Below are 17,278 nucleotides of genomic sequence, written 5' to 3'. Positions count from 1 at the left end.
GAGAGCCGGTATCCTTGTCAAATACTCCAGGTCAAGGGCCCAAAATGCCCCCGTCTGTGGAGCTCCTGGCTGGGGAAAGATGGCTGAATAGATGGATAGGGGATCCAGCAATGCAGAGATGGGATTATCTGGGCCACGTGAGTTTCTTTTTTAAAAAAAAAATATTGATTTTTTTCCCATACATTCAGTAGTATTTGTTCAACAAACATGCTGCTGAGTTAACATTCGCTAATACATATTTAGTTCCTAATCCTTTATTTTTTCCCTCTAGCCAAGTCCCAAGTTTGATAATATTCCGTTTCTTCTTTTTCTTTCAGTCTCAGAGTCAGTCTAGCCATCTCCACCCATTCTAATATTTTGGATACAATATAGAATTAGAAAAATGGCAAAATTTGTGGGAAAGAAATTACAAACTGACAATGTCAACTCCCTACAAAGAAAATTTATATCAAATGTTTCATAGATGGCACTTGCCACCAGCAAGACTAGCAAAAATGTTTAAAAACATGTCAGATAGATGTTGGAAATGCAAACATAAGTCAGGCACTTATTACCACGTTTGGTGGACATGTGTCAAAGCAAAGAGTTATTGGAAAAAGATACACGCCTGGCTAGAAAAGATGTTGGGAAAACACCTAGATTTTAAACCTGAACTTTTTTTTATTAGGTATAATGCCAGAAAAGACTGGTAAACGAAGCATATACGGTATTTGACTTTGCATGTTATAATAGTGGCAAGAATTATATTTGCGCAGTATTGGAAAAATGAAGGAACACCATCAGATGGGTCGTGTGAGTTTCAATGTGGACACAAAGTATTCTCTTTTGCAAAAAAGAGTAATGAAAAACAAACACCGAATTTCCAGCTAGAATTAAGAGGGTCCAACATCCTGATTAGCAGAGTGGTAAGCAGCCTTGTTTTTCTGTGCTTTCTAACACTCCCCTAATGATCACAACACCCCGTCAGCACACAAAAGGCTCGAGACAACAGCGATGACACTATCAGATAAGAACGACACACCAGACCGAAAGATAATTTCCACAACTATCGTTAAAGTGTGGTATTTGTGGGATTTCTTAGAAAATGTGCACCAAGGCAGGAGGCAACTGTTGGTTGGTAGGGCTCTTATTATAACAAGGGAAATGAACCCAGGGCTCCCATCTGCACAGCCATGAGTAACTGGCAAATTGAAATAAAGCCCCTTAGAGAGACTAGGCCAAAATGGTGAACTCAAGGGCTGGACCCGGAAGTTTGATTCACCACTTCCAAGGAGATTGAGGGACGGCCTGACAAAAGAAAGGAAGAAAGAAAGAAAGAAAGAAAGGAAGGAAGGAAGGAAGGAAGGAAGGAAGGAAGGAAGGAAGGAAGGAAGGAAGGAAGGAAGGAAGGAAGATAAAACCTAAAAATGGTTTTCTAGAATGAAAAGGTAGGGGGAATTTCGTCTTTAAGGAAGAGAGGGCTCTCCTAGAAGAACCCCAAGTGGGTGATTCCTCCCAGCCAAGACGTAGAGCAGCAACAGGCCCACCACTCTGAGGCCACCTTTTCTCCCCCTCCCCCCAGAACAGGCCCCGGTCCCAGGGCGGCTCTTCCAGAAAACTACAGCCCCGTTGGACTAGATCAGCCTCCCACACCAGCCATGCCATGCTCTCATCGCTTCCAGCCAGCCATGCCACAGGTTGGCCAAAGCTGTTCTAGAAGGCATAGTTTCCCCGTGCCTTCAAGTAGGCATCGAGAAACATAATCCATCAGCCAGAGTAGAGTGGATGGGGATGAACCCATGATGCTGCTGGGTTCACTATGGAGAAGTTGCAGGTTGTGTCTGGGGTGTGTGTATGTGTGCTCCTCAGTGCTTTCCAAAGGCTGGCCATGCGAGGCCTCTGCCGAAGACCTTGCAGCAGAGACTTAGGACATCTGAAAACCTTCCGGGCTTCTCGCCGTGTAATCCGTGGCCTGACTGAGCAGGGCCAAAATCTCCTTCCAGCCCTCATGGACAACCTTCCCTTAGCCCTCCACACCTCTGCCTTCCCACCCCAGCGACCCTCCCAGGTCCTCCCTCGCCCGGTGTGCCCCTAGAAGGGAGGAAATAAACAGATGCCCCTTGCCCCCCCTCCCCTCCAGAGAATAATTCCCCTGCCTTTAAATTGCCTCAGTAACGGCTGGCTCAGAGGCAGAAAAATTTGGCAGCAGTGAAATTAAAAGTGATAAATTTTCTCGCCAAGCTTTGATCGATAATAAAGGCCTCATCTGTTAATCAATAAGACAGTCTGCCTGTTTACTGTGCGTAAGCCGTTCCCGGCTGCTTTGTGGGGGGGGAACAGGAGGGGTGGATGTCAAGTTTGCATTCAAAACAACTCAAGTGTACCTAAGCCAAATGGCCGGGCCCTCAAAAGAAAGCAGGATCCAGGGGGCTGGGGGAGTGGGGTGGGGGGAAGGCAGGGCCCTGACATCACAGCCAGGGCGGGGAGGAGAAGGCAGGGTAAGGTTAGCGATGCTCCCGCAGGGGAAAGAGACAGGCAGCGGGAGCTGGTTTGCAAAATCAGGGCCCTGCAAGGCAGCACAGATGGGCCCCAGGGCTCTCTGTCCGAGAAGCAAGAAGAGAGGAAGGGAACGGGAGGGGATGTCACCTTCAGCCAGCCCTGTTGCTTAAATAATAAACACGGCTTCATTACCTTCCTAATTAGAAAGGTCAGCTCTACTTGAGAAACCGGAGATGCCTGCCACCCGGGGGAGGGGGGGCTCTTTGGGAGACGTTTTGTTCCAGAATCTGGTCACAAAAGGGCAGCTCTCACTGCCAGGGTGGGGGGCAAGGATCAGAAGGTTTCTCTTGACCCACCGGCAATCTCTTCGGTCCCTGCAGCTCCGCTTCCCCACTGGACTACTGCCAGCAACTCAGGGAGAAGAGGAAGTAACTCTGCACATGGGCAGGGGCGAGGAAGGAGTGGGGCTTGCAAACCGAACTCTGGTCTGGGTTTGAAAGCAGCTTCCATAAAAGAAGGTGATTGGCTTGACCAGGCATTCTTCAGCCCTTCAGGGGGCCCTGGGCAATTGGGGGAGATGTGTGTGTTACAGGAGGGTTGTATAGCAACAGTTTCCATCTGGGCCTCCTTCTCCAGCGTTTCTGATGGACAGATAAGGGTAGAACCCCAAAATTATGCTGTGTCAACTTCCATTATTTCAGCAATGGGTTTGGGGGCTAAGCCCAATGCAAAACATTTTATTTACTCCTGGGTAGATCTGGTATATCTTGGGTTTCTGTTCCAGGAAACACTTGAAGTGACCAGCAACGTTAAACTCCAAAACAGAATAACAGAGTTGGAAGGGACCTTGGAGGTCTTCTAGTCCAATCCGCTGTTCAGGCAGGAAACCCTATAGGGTCTCCTGCGTGAGTAGAGGGTTGGACTAGAAGACCTCCAAGGTCCCATCCAACTCTGTTATTCTGTTATAAAAGATAAAATTAATTAAGCGTGATCATGGACAACTGGTGCAAATCCAGTATCCATGCTAAGCAACCACTGGCAGCCAAACTGGTCCTTGAAAGTCAAGGGCAGCTTGGGATTCCTGTGTGCCTACCAAGATTTACTCTTATGTAAACATATACAGTACGAAACGTAGCCAGTTATTCATAGATGGCTCTAAAATGCTAAACAGGGAAGTAAATATTAACGAAACATTCCTGATTTGCATTCATGCTGCTAGTCCTGTGTAGGAATCACCAGTATTTTAGATAACTGGGGAGAGTCTGGGAAAGCTTCAGGCTCAAGTGAAGTCTACCAGCCTCTTTTAATGCCCTCTTCACAAAACAATGGTCCAAGAGTTTATAAATGTCCTAGCCAAACTTGTCCACTATCCACAAGGAAGGAGAAAGGAACAAGAAAGAAAAGACACAAAAAAGGAGGCAACATGAGGCTTGGAGAAACTCAGATTGAGAGGTTCGTCTTCACCACATGGGATGCACTTCCAAAAGGCAACTGGACTTTCTTGGTTATTTTCCTTGAAAACATGTCGTTTCTCATGCAAGAAGCTTCTTCACTTCAGAACTTCTGAAGAACTGAAGAAGCTTCTTGGATGAGAAGAGAAAAGTTTCCAAGGGGGAAAAAAATCCCAAGAAAGTCCAGTGGCTTTTTGGAAAAAGCACCTTTGGGACAACCATGACCCAGATGATCAAGAGCCTTCCTAAACACGTGAAAGGCCAGAGGGCAGAGATCTCCAGGTCAATTCCCAAACATCAACATTTTGCCATCATCCAGTCCTGGAGACTTTCAAGACTCAACCCAACCCAGCCGGGACTTCCAAATAAACATCTTGAATGTTCCATTGAGGCTTGATTGCATAAGGGAAGTACAGCGCGTACCCAGAGAGCTGACCCGAAAAACACAGCGAGAGAACAATGAGTGCAGGCCGGGGCATCTTACAGCAGCCCGTACAGTCTTATTTACAGTACTCCTTATCAGTCAGGGAACAGCGAGGGAAGCGGCCTGCCAGTTTCCAAAGGCCAGGGACTGGCTGTTCTTTCGCTCGCTCAAGTAGATGTGTACTGGAAGCAGAAACTGCTGCCTGCCCTCCAGCACACACACACACACCACACACACACACACACACTACACAAATGCGAGCATACACACCCTCCTGCCCACCCCGTGCTAAATCAAATCAGGAAAACAAAAAGTGAGACCTGGGCAGAAATCTTGCAATCTGCACAGTCAGGCATAAAAGGACCAGAGAAGCGCGTGTGTTTGTGTGTGCTTATGTGTGTGTACACACACGCGCACACAAACACAGGGAGAGGAAAATAGGAGCCAGGGAACACAGCGGCTGCATATGCAAATAGTTCAAGGTTAATTTTACTATGTGAGTCACCAGGAAAATGTCAGCCAGCCTCAGCCAGCCTCATCATGACTCCGGGGTTTCAGAAAAACAAGGAGAGAGATTTATTAAAAGCCCAGAACATTGAGGACAGAACACTCAAAAGTCATACAGTACATCAAGGAAGGGTAACTGGATTCAACCTCCCTCCCCCATCATAACAAAGCCCAGCAGCTTTCACAGAAGCAGGACTTTTAAAAACAGAATAAAACCCGGCACCACTTTGGGGAAGGTGCGGTCAGCGAAAGGAAAAGACAAAAGGAAGTATTTTTAGCAAGCTGCCCATGGTGGCAGCCGACTTCCTGATGGCTGAACCTGGAAGGACGGGACCCAAGAATGTGCTGCCAAGAAGCTGCAATGTGTTGGAGGAGCTGGATCAGACTGGGCACCAGATCCTAAGCAGATCCTCCCCCTTCAACAAGGTTGGCAAAAACAAGTGATTTTTCTGTACCACGAGGATTCTGCTGAAAGCCTGACCTTCCGGAATAAGACCATGTTCTCAAGTTGTCCCACCTGGCTGCCCCTTTACCTTTGCCATGTGTAATGGGGGCAGGAGGGGGGGGGAGGCACACCTTTTGAACTCTTAATCAATGGGAATGGGTTGTGGGGGAGGAGGGGGAGGACTGTGGGGTCCTTGGTGCTCACTGAGCTTGGTTGTTTTCTTGCAGTCGTTTTATAACCCAACTAGGTAGCATCATCAGGGCTAGGAGGGAGCAGAGTTTGCCCTTTATTTATATGCAGTGGCTTATACTATCAGTGCTGGTGGGATTGTTCTTGGTTCTTCCTTGATTAGGTGGCTTCCTATTTGATTGCTCATCTGCATGTTGGCAGAACTAATTCAGACACTCTTTTCATCAAATAAATTCCACCTAGGACAGAAAAGTGGGATTGATGTAGAACATCTCTGGGGCGACAGCATCCATTTTTCTCCACCTGAAAATGGTCCCCATCCATTCGAGAGAGGCCATTCTGATTTCAGAACCCAACACACCTCACCTGGACAAGGCTTTCTACTTTCCCCTGGAGGCAACCAGCCAGAGGAGATGCAGAAGGTGAAGACCAAGGCAGGAAGCACGTTCCAGTTGGAGACCCAAATCCACCAAGCTCCATCTGCCAAATCTTCCTAGGAAAAGGGTTGTTTTGCATTTGTTTAAAGGGGGAAAAATAGATTCCCTTCTATCCCTCCTGGGATTTGAGGCTGAAAAATGCAGAGGCAATTGATCAGCTGCTGCCTGTCTAGATCAACTCCTTTGAATAAAAGCCAGCAGCCAGTCTTTTAAAGATGGGTTTATGCCTTCTGCAAAAACATTCAGTGGGCCACGAAATATGGGAACCCAGCAGAGCTGTGTCTAGCCCCCCTTCTTTCTGCTCACCAAACCCCAATTTTACTGGCTTGATGGAGGAGGCAAATCTACCCTGCTCAGAAGGTTGTACTTCTGATGTTAGGAAGTAGTAAAAATGTTCTAACTGGTTAAAAAGTGACACCTACCCAATTGCCTTTGGTGTGTATAAGCCTTAACTGTCACACACAGACACGGCTGGATGCAAAGATCCCTCTCGCCTCCAACCCTTTGATTTCTCCTTCCCCTTCTCTCTCTAACTGAAGTGTGATGTTGTACAGTGCAACGGTTGATGTTCTGGAAAGGGAGATGCAAGCAGACACATCCAAACAACAGCCTGCGTGCACACAAACGCCCCTCCTTGTCTCATTTGTCTCTTCTTCATTTTAAGCAGTGCGAGAAATCTGTATGCGAAACCTGTTTTTACTACCTCCTTTCCAAAGCATTATTAAATGGCACCTGCCAGGTAAAAATGACATTCAAATTGCTGGTTGAGAAAGTGGAAAGATTTGGGTGGTTAGAGAGGAAGTGAAAAAAATGGGCAATGCTGATGCAGGCAGGGCCAGTGATTAATTTTTGTGCAGCCATTTGCATGAGGGAGAGATGGGATCAACCTGCTGAGCAGAACTGCGACCTCACCACCCTCAACTTATTTATTTATTTGTAACAGAGGAGTTGAGAGCATGACTAAAATATGTGGAAGACACTGCCAGGGCAAGAGGCAACCACACGCATCAAGCACATTCTCTTTTCCATGAATACTAGCTCAGTGATTTAAAAACCAAAATACTCTGTCTAGCATTCCCCCTTTTTAACCAAGTCAATCCACTGCTATCAAGAATATCAACAAGGAACATCTGTTTAAATACTAAAGTGCCCTTGACGCTTTCCTTTCCTTTGCCTAGGTGTACAAATGCCACCAATAAACCTGTTGTCTCTTCCAGAGGGCCAGATAAATGATGGCCTATTAACTTTATAAACCTACTAATTCAATTATTTGCCCGTCCCTAGCATTTTATGAGGTAGAAGAGAAAAGGAGATGGAGAGAAGCAAATGAGGAGAAACAGAGAGCTGGAGGAAGAGCTCCCAAAGTTGACAGGATTTGAGAATTCAGTTCTTTCCAGTTTGGTAAAAACAGAAGGATTTGAACCAAGGACTAAGGACTATATTTGTCCAGAATTCATGCTCTGGGACTCCCACAAGGGTACTGTTTCTCATGGGTCACAAGACCATTTCTCTTTAGCCCTAGTACGGTATCTCTGTGAAGAAAGGACTTGGCTAGCCCTTTCTTTATGGGTGGTGGCAAGCCAGATGTTTGATGTTTCCTGGCTTGGCCTGAGATATTCTGCCGTCCTTCATAACTTTCAACTTTACTCATCCCAAATCTCCTGAGGTCATTGACTAGAGCAAGGAGAAGCTTCAACTCTCATGGGCTGAGAGAGACAGACAGCACCTCAGGGCCGTTCCTCCTTGTTTAAGCAAATGATCTCTCTCTCTCTCTCTCTCTCCCTCCCTCCCTCCCTCCCTCCCCCCCCCGCTCTCTAAGAAATAGATTATCAAAGGCAGGATATGATCACATTTCCATTCAATGATAACAGCATAAATGTGTTTTCTGAACATTTAAAAAAAGGGGGGGTAAGTTGGACAACGTACCGGTCAGTTTGTGAATCTGGGCCTTTCAAGTTCAGCTCCAGTATGGGTATAGAGTTGGGTCCTCATCTACTGGAATGACTGAAATTGTTTTATGAATGTGTGTCCAGGTTGAGAAAGAACCCATCCTGCTCCAAACCCCATTCCTTGAAGATCTCTCCACATTAAATTGAGTAATCATCTGAAAAGATCCTCTCACATAAAACCAACCGATTCAGACACCATGAAATAAGCAAAATTCTATTGTATGCTGCTTTGGGAGAGGTGGTTGGGATAAGATTGGTTAGATGGCAGGTTGAGCTGAAGACACCAAGGAACAGAGAGCAAATGCTTCTGGGATCAGGCCACCTGGATGTGATTGTACCCTTTTCCCTCTCTTTGGGTGGGACTGAGGGCTCTCTTTGTTCAGCAGGCAGCGGTGCAGAAACGAGACCCCAATGCTCTGACTTTGGAGTCCTGGAGTGATTCACTGCAAGTGGTTGTAAGTTATGAGGTCACATTGTTCCTGAATGCAACTGGGCTACCCTTATATGATTCTGACGTGTGATGTCTCACTTTTTAACACACAATTGGGCTCACAACCAAGGAGGGGGATCAGGACAGGATGCTGCAGATTTGGGGAGGGGGCAGATGGCAAGATGTGTGCAACTGGCATCCTGCCCTTACCTCAAATGAAATCTGACCAGAACCCCCCAAAGGTACACCATTCTCTCTTTTCTCTGAAGGCCTCTCAACTTTCCTTGCTGGCAGCCCCACTTTGAGGACAGGATTGCCATGTCCATGGGCCTGAATCCTGAAGAAGCTGGTATTGAGTTCCAAGGTGCTCCAGATCATTATTGATGCATCAGAAGGTTGGTTTTGACGGACAAATTTTAAAAGATGATATGCACTGAAGTCAACAATTTGTCTTCTAACTGATAGAAGAGAAGATCTGCAGCTCAGGCTTGAACTGTGGGGTCCTAAGTGTCTTCTCACTTCCAATTCATTTATCAGTCTTCATTTTTGCCTCTTACCTTTGGCCTGGAGCCACTACTGGGGAGGGGGAGATCACTCAGGTGAGACTGTTGGTTCGAAAAAGTTGACCAAAAGTTGGGCAGGCCGTGGGAATCAACCAAGAGTTGAGGACAGAGAGAGCTGTCAACCCGCCTCTCTTCTGGACCAGGCAATGGCCAGTGCAGACCTGTCAGCCTGGACTTTTCCATCGCCTCCTCTACCAGTGAAACCCGGAGGAGCCAAGCTGGAGAAGGGAAGAAAGGGATCTTCTGTTTCTTTTCCATGTCTGAAAACAGCCTATAAGGAATAGATGAGGGGACCCTTTGGCAGATAGGCTGGCTCTCTGGCCCTTGGTTCTGGGCCTCTTTCTAGTTGAGACTGGCACAACAGCTGCACACCACACTCTGCAAAACAGGGCCAGATTGGCAGGCGGTCAAATCTTCTGCTGCGAGAGCCCCCCTGGACAGGCTCTGGCCCCAAATGCAATTTGCTTGGCCCCTGTTTTGGGGGTCCCTGGGATCAAAAACATGACTTGTGTGTGCAGAGGCACATTGCCCCTTCTTCTCTTCGTCCCCCCCTTTCCTGTCCTTTTTTCTGCCGAGGGTTGCTGTTTCTGTTGCTGTTAGCAGGGCCATATAACTGGCCCGGGTGTCAAGGATGGCACCTCCATCCTTCACGGCTTACAAATGTATTTCGCCTGTTTACATCTAGAGAGACATGAAAGAGAGCAGTCACGTTTTTTGGCAGCCTCTCCCCATTCCTGAGTTATGGCCAGCCATGACTCCGAGCTGCCTTCCTTTCCAGCCACAGTTTCATAACTCGCATATTTTCTGACGTTGCAATCCTCCAAAATTTCACAGGCACCCAATCTTCCCTCTCTCCGCTTGCCAGAGCACACCGTGTGCCATCAGTGACCCTAAAATGCGCCCTCAAACATGATTCAGCCAGCGTCAAAAATGGAGATGGAAGAAGGCAGGGCCAGACAGAGAAGGGGAGAAAGGTGGAGGTAATCAGATGTTTGCAAAAGAAGAGGAAAATAAAAAAAAAAAAATTAAAAAAACTTGGCAAAGCAAATTTATGCCCTGCCGTCACTTTACTACCTAATTAATTCAGTCATTTCAAAAACAATTTTATTTATGTCCCATTTACCACATCAAAAGTGCAAAAAGGGAAAAAAAGAAGAAAAAGAAACATTCTCCACACACTGATGCTAAAATAATACCTCAAGGCATCTATTTTTAATCAGTCTACACACATACACACAAACATACACCTACAGAAAAAATATCACACAAAGCCCGGGTTCTATAGAATCTCTCTCGGGCAGACCACCAACTCTAAAAGAGAGAGAGAGAGAAAGTCAGCCAAGTCTTCAGAGCACCCTTGCTGGTTGCCGAAAACGGCTTGTCAAAAAAGAGGGGGTGGGGGGAAGTGGGGGAAGGAAGCAAAAGGGGGGGGAAGCTAAAAAAAAAAAAAAACCAAACCCAGAGAAATCCATAATGGCTTGAGGCTCTTCTCCAATCTATTTTCTGCTCAGCTGGTTTTAAATGAAGTTATTATGAGTCATTAAAACACCCGCAAGCTTGTGGAAGTCAGCCAATTACAATTTTAAATTTAGCCTGTTCTCTACCCCATTCCCTCGTTTTCTTCTTTTGCCCAGGAAAAAAGAAAAAGGAAGGGAAAAAAAGAAGAAAGCCACTGGGTTTACTCTAGTTTCCTCTCTCTGTTCCCCCAGATAAAAGTCTCCCCTCCTCACCGAATCTGGTCCAAGACCCATTTCCTTTGCTGTTGAACATACAGAAGACAATAATTCAGCTTCCAAAGCCACAGACAGAAGCATATTAAGGGCAGGGGTATGTGCTTTTTTTCTTTCTTCTTTTTTTTTTCTAAACAGATCACAAGGCAGATTTTTAAATTGAAGATCCATGTCAATGTCTTATTTCCTTTTTTAAACCACAAAGCAACACTCTCTGCAGGATTATTTGAGCCTCCAATGCTTCGTTTTCTGGGTTAAGGCCCCCCCCACATCACCAACTTGGCCATTATCGCTATTACAGATGGGGCTGATGTGGCTTTGGTATTTTCATGCAGATTTTCTTATTTTTATCAGTGATCTGCCCAGAGGTGTAAAATTTTAATAAATAGAGAAATAAAGTTTCCGAAACTAATTCACGAAGGGGAAAATAAGCACAATTTGAATTCTGCACTGTGGGTTTCACCGCCAAGCTATATCGCCCCATCATATTCATTACTCTCATGGGCTGCTTTAAAGGGAACATTGTCAAACATATGGAAAGCGGACAGGACAAAAGTATACTAGAGCAGGGGTGTCCAAACCTGGCAACTTTAAGACTTGTGGACTTCAACTCCCAGAATTCCCTAGACAGCCATGAATTCTGGGAGTTGAAGTCCACAAGTCTTAAAGTGGCCAAGTTTGGAGATCCCTATACTAGAGGAACACACACAAACATACAAAGAGACAGAGAGAAAGAGAGACAGAGAAAGAGAGCACTTCGGAGAAGTCTGAAGACATCTGTCCAACCATAAGGCATCCTGGACCTCTCTCCCCTCTGAGCAGACTTTATCCAGAACATCCATTCGCGAAGCTCCCTCAAAACAAACCAGGAGTCATCCATTTCCCAAAGGACTCAGCCATGGATTCAGTACCTCTATAAGATTTGAAGCCTCCATGGAAGAACCAAAGGCCACAGCAGAACATCTGTGTTGCCTACTGAAGCCTTGGTTCAACTTTCAGCATCCCCAGGCTAAAGTAGCATTTCTCAACTGTGGCAATTTGGAAGGCGGGTGGACTTCAGCTTCCAGAATCCCCCAAGCTAGCAACTGTCTTCAACCTGCCAAGGGCGAGAATCATTGGTCTAAGCGATCAGAGAGCCAGATGTGATCTCACTGAAGGTCCCTTTGGATGGCACATCTGGGGACATCTGCACCTGCCCCACGGCAGGATTGTATGGTCCCTGTGACCTGGAGCAAGAATCACAAAGGATGCATCAGGAGTTCCAGTGCTTGGCCCAGACTGTGGTTCCGTAGAAGACTATGGCGGTTAACAAGGATACTGCAAATTAGGTTGGATCCCTGGTTGTTGGTTCTTTGGGCTGCAGATGAAATGAAGCAGAGCATCCTTACTTCTGGACCACCGATGGTTGAAGCTTCTGCTTCACCCCAGCCCTTGCTGATCTGAATGGACTCCTAGCTGGGTCTAAAACAGAGGAGCCTAAACCTCCTCACCAGGAGCAAGTAGTGTTCCTGAGTGTGTGTGCTTGTGTGTAGAAGGACTTGCACCATACACCATCAAGATATTGATCCAACCTCTGCCCAACTTCCAGACAAACAAGAGTGTAACACTAAAAACACTTCCTCCCTCTTGCACACTAATCCTCCCTAAAGGAGACTTTTAAATCCAAAAATCCAGCCAGCTCCCCGAAATGCCACACTACACTGGAAGAGCCATCAGAGGGTCACACTGACCACCCACCCCCTAAAAAGGGAGGGAGAAAAAGCACGGAAGGAACAAAATCTTGATCTCTCCCTCTCTGACACCCTCCCATCCTTTGAGGCCCCAAACCCCAACTCTGCCCCCCAAAAGTGGGAAGCGAAGTTATTACACAATGTCCACCTCCCTGCTCCTGCCCCAGAAAACCAAGTTCTCTCTGACTGTGCAAGCTGGGGGGGGGGGAGAGCATGACACCCCTTATCCAAAATTCAACAGCCTGTGTTCCGTTTCAGAAGGCACGCAGTGTACTGTACGGCCTATAAAACTCCCCAACAGCCTCCAGACACTCTGCAATCGTTCTCCATCAAAACACTTTGCCTTGCATACAAAAATAAAATACAGTGCTGAACAGAATACACAATCAGCCCATTACAGTACGGAGAGCGGCTCCTTAGCAACGCGGGGGCTTTACAGCGGAGATGCTCAACAGGAAGCAGAAATCTGTCGAGCCTGTTGGCAAATGATAAACATTAGCAAGGTTTTTTTTTTTTGTGGGCTTGGGTTTAGGGTTTTTTGGGGGAGGGCACAACAACCAAAGCCATGTAAAAGTAGTAAATTGTCTGCATTTACCCACACACCCTGCATTTCTGGGTGGTGTCCATAAAAACAGCATCCAGGCTGGATGGAGACTGGGGACAAATCAGCTCCCCGTCACAAACTGCTCTGATTTTTGATCCTGAAACCATATTTTCTATTATCCTGGTCTCTGCTAAACTCTTGGAAGTTCTGGCTCCCCTGCAGAGGACTAGCATCTTAAAAAACAAAAGCTTGCTGAAAGGTTAGTCACCCTGGACACTGAACAGCAGCAAACAGCCTGAAACAAGAAGCAGCCAGGGCTGTTTTGCTTTCCCAAGGGTGTTGCAGAAGCGAGCCCTTGAAGAAGAGAAAAATGGGGGGGGGGGGGGGAAGAGGTCTTCAGGAAGACCGAGTACGGAGAAGGAAAAAACCTGGATCGTCGGGTAAAAGCTGGGTGGGGAGAAGGGGGGGCAGAACAGGGGCAGCAGCTCAGCATCCCTGCCAATACAGGAGCTGAAAGCAAAAAAACAATTATTTGAATCAGCTTAAACTCTCGAGGCTGAAAATAAATAAATTAAAAGATAGATTTAAAAAGGTATGCGCAGGAGGAGGAAGGGAAAGAAATGTATTTTTCATCAGCAAGTGTATAATTTATAAACAGCATTAAACAGTTTGTGTTTTCTCTCTCTCTCTCTCCCTCCCCCTCCCCCCCTCCAGCCCTGCCGCCCGCCTTCCTCTCTTGTGTATCGGGGTTGGCCTCCACTCAAGCCTGCATTAATTTCTGCTGCGGGTACAGTGTGTTCTTGGCTGCGCATCTGCCAACGATCATAAACTCGCTGGAATGTTGGCAGAACATCCAGCCCTGCCGGCAAGCCGATGACATCACTTGGGGAATAAATTTGGGCACCCGGCCAAAACCCGAGGAGGCCGCGGGAGCCCGGCCAGGGAAGAGCAGCAGCAGAGCCACCCTGGGCAGCCGTGGGAAGGGGCGGCCGCTGCCCCCTGAAGAGGGGCAAAGGCGGATGGCTGGCCGGCAGGAGGGCACCCCAAGAGGGCAAGGGGCGCAGGGGCCCTTTGCTCTGGGAGGAAGGCTGGCTGGGTGGGGGGACAGCCTGAGCGTGAACCTCGAACCCCAGAGGCATTTCAGAAGAGACGGGACCACCGTTCGTCTGAAACAGTATGGGGTTCCTGCTTGAGCAGGGGGTTGGACTAGAGGACCTTCAAGGTTCCTCCCAATTCTGTTATTCTGTTACAGATGGTCCTCAATTTACAAGAGTTATTTTAGTGACCGTCTGAAGTTACAAGGGCACTGAAAAAAGTGGCTTATGGACCTTTTTCACACTTACGACCGTTGCAGCATTCCCCTGGTCACGTGATCAAAATTTGGATGATTGGCAACTGGCTCATATCTATGATGGCTGCAGTGTCCCAGAGTCACGTGTTCCCGTTTTGTAACCTTTTGACAAGCACAGCCAATGGGGAAGCCGGATTCACAGAACCGCCGTGTTGCTAACTTAACAACTGTAGTGATTGACTTAATAACTGTGGCAAGAAGGCAAAACTCACTTAACACCCATTTCAGTTAATGACAGAAATGTGGGGATTGTGTTCGTAAGCCGAGGACCGCCTGGATTCTGCTAATCTGATCCTGCACCTTCCAGGTGGGCTTCCCGCAGGAATCGAAGGGGAAAGTGAGCTATTGGGGGGCTGCACGGAAAGCCCAAGTGCTGAGATGTGGGTCTTCCAGGGCTGCAGGGCCAAGAGAGGGGAGGGGGCAGAAGCCCCTCAAGAAGGCTGCTCAGGGGGCAAACCCCCCTCGGGGAGAGCTGGCATCTACAGGTCTTGCCCCCCCCCCCCTGAATGGATGGCCAGCACTTTAAGTGTGGGGGGGGGGCTGGGCTCCTCTGGTTCATCCCAGAGGATCCCATAACCTCTGGAGTGGGTCCAGCTGTGGCTCCATCAAGGATGCTTCTTATCCTGTCAGCCACTGGAGCTGAGGACCTGGCCCCGTTTACCTCGGCGGCCATGGAGCTTGCATTCCAGGGGGAAGGGAAGCAGGGGAAGCAGGCATGGTCTCCAGAAAAAGGGACACAGAGAAGACCACTTGGACAGGGGGGGGAAGGGGGCAGGCACTCCCCTAACCAAGAAAACAAGGAACAAGGGCCACCTGAGTCTGAAGGGCTACCACTTCAGTAGATAAACCGCAGCCGCCTCGTGAGAGTTCACACAGCACCTCCGCTCCAGATGCCCAGATTGGCTTCCTCAATGAAGTTTAGACTGCAAGTTCTGATCCTGTAGAGTTAATTTCCCTAATATGCCCCCTAGAAAGAGTGGGCTACTTTATGAATGTGGCGGGTGTGGTAGGTGCCTAAGGTCCCATTCTACCTGTCCTTCAAACAATCAACCATTTCCTCAACTACAGCTCCAGAGGTGGCTATTTCTGTCTTCCATCCAAGCACAGTCACCCTCTTGCTGCACAAGGTCAGGGGTTGTTTCCTGAGGCTGGTGGGGCTCAACAGACCCACCTGCCCTTTGAAAAGGCCCGGTGAGCTATGGACCCCAAAGCGTGGTCAGATCCCAGCCTCAACCCTCCTTGGGCCTCTTTTGTGATTTGGAGGAAAAAGCAGAGATAGAAGAGTTGCGGTTGCTGGTTTTGCACCACCTTAATTTTTTCAGGGGTAACTTTGGTTTGCCTCATTCCTGTCCTAGTTTGGGAGGAAGGAACTGGAAAAAAAAGTTTGTACTAAAATCTGAGCTGTGCACGTCACTCCAAAGCTATGCTTTTCTTTTTAGAAGCTCTTCTAAACAATATTCTCCAGTTGTGTTTTGGTGCCTTAGTTACATGAGGGCATGCATTTTTGAGAAGACATTTCCCTGACACATATTGTACTGTTTAAAACTAAATTGACAAATTGCATTATAGTATAAAATTCAGGAGATGCTCAAATTTGTAATTTGAGCATTGGCTTGAAAACATGGAATTAAAGAAAGCCACGCTGATAACATAGACTAAACAGATTTTCCACCATCCCTCTTTCCAAGCCATGCATTTTTTGGTCACACACCCAGGTTACCACATAGGTGTTTGCATGTGCATGTGCTTTCCACAGCTATAATTATCCTGCATGTACACGAAACAGTTGCTATAAACACTGCCATGAGAAAACACACCTACACAATCTTTCAATGTAAACACAACAAGAGAGCAATTTTAATGAAAAGTGGCATTTTTCCAAGGGTAGGCACCATGTTTCTCTACTTTTCAGTTGCTGCAGGGGCACACTTGAGACAGTGGGGAATAATGTCCCCCCTGCACTTAATTCTTCTGATCCATGGCTCCATACAAAACTGAAATGAATATCTAGGGGAGGGATGTACCCAAAGGCACCTCTTCCCCAAGACCAGTTCTTCTTCCCATTCTCTACTTCTCACCATCATATCTTCTCAAAGTTTGACTCTTTTCCTACATTGTTGATGTTAGGAACAACCTTAGATGGGGTGAAGTCCTCCTGACATCAGGCACCAATTTTAAGATCAGGAGCAACAAATATCAACACCGAAGACCCTGCTGTAGATGTTCCCACAACCACTTCTTTGCATGGAAGAATGGAGGAACTTCCGCCACTGTTGCTCTTTACCGATGAAGGATCTATGGAGGCCTTCTGCTCCACCATTCGTTCCTAAGAGGAATGGGGTAAGGGGTTCTAATATATAGGAAGGAACTAAAGGGATCCATCAGGTGATCCAAAGGAGAGTGATGATTTGTTCTTGCTGGTCATTCTGAGTGGGATGCTCACTTGTGGCCTTCAAAAGACCCAGCCAGGAGAATGTCTGAAGAAGGAAGGGAATTTGGAGTTGAGCACTGAAATCAGTATGAACCTGATTTCATTCTAGCAAACTTAAAAGTACAGGAGCCACGGGATTATCCTGATCTACCTTGTTATTTAAGGGCTGGCTTTATTGCTTGAAAATTAATCTTAAAGTATACCTCACACCTGAAGATTAGCGCTCTCTTAAATGCCTGCTTAGCTGATGTGCATCCAAAATTGATTGGAATTCAATTCTTTAACCTCAGGATTTTGCAAACGCTGTATGCGCATTACACCCCCAACAGACCAGAGGCTCCTCCATGTGGGGAGCCGACTTCTAATTAAACAAGTCATGAATTTCTCTGCATGGCCCCCCTCCCACCCTGAAAAAAAGCCCTCCCAAAAAAACCCACAACCCCATTGTGGGAGCATTAAGAAGCGGCCCTCCTCCGGCCCTTTCTGCCTCGGCTTATCTGGCGAGAAGGGGACTGCACAGCTTGGGAGGAAAAGAAAGTCCAAGGTGTAGCTGGTGCTTTTGTCAACAACGTGTCTGGAATTTAACATGGCTGTTTTCGAGCATCAGGGCGCCTCCCCC

General features: G+C 47.3%; 1 protein-coding gene and 3 long non-coding RNA genes across 5 annotated transcripts in view; 2 read left to right on the top strand and 2 right to left on the bottom strand.

Annotated features, from left to right (window-relative positions):
- The window catches only part of ZBTB16 (zinc finger and BTB domain containing 16), a 125,788-nt gene that overhangs the window by 50,857 nt on the left and 57,653 nt on the right, over nucleotides 1-17,278 (bottom strand). The gene's annotated exons all lie outside the window — the stretch shown is intronic.
- LOC120311243 lies at nucleotides 5,045-6,145 on the top strand. Its single transcript, XR_005557561.1, has 2 exons — nucleotides 5,045-5,286; nucleotides 5,738-6,145. It is a non-coding gene; the product is annotated as an uncharacterized LOC120311243 (long non-coding RNA).
- LOC120311244 lies at nucleotides 7,853-11,168 on the top strand. The gene is made up of 3 exons (XR_005557562.1): nucleotides 7,853-8,335; nucleotides 8,580-8,705; nucleotides 10,583-11,168. It is a non-coding gene; the product is annotated as an uncharacterized LOC120311244 (long non-coding RNA).
- On the bottom strand, nucleotides 16,056-17,064 carry LOC120311245. The gene is made up of 2 exons (XR_005557563.1): nucleotides 16,863-17,064; nucleotides 16,056-16,705 (listed from the first exon to the last, which is right to left on the bottom strand). It is a non-coding gene; the product is annotated as an uncharacterized LOC120311245 (long non-coding RNA).

Source organism: Crotalus tigris, unplaced genomic scaffold (assembly GCF_016545835.1).
Source record: "Crotalus tigris isolate CLP2741 ecotype Arizona unplaced genomic scaffold, ASM1654583v1 scf7180000018340.3345759, whole genome shotgun sequence".
Classification (NCBI taxonomy): Eukaryota; Metazoa; Chordata; class Lepidosauria; order Squamata; family Viperidae; genus Crotalus; species Crotalus tigris.
The sequence above is the reverse complement of the archived record's forward strand: the minus strand, read 5'-3'. Positions and strand labels throughout refer to the sequence as shown.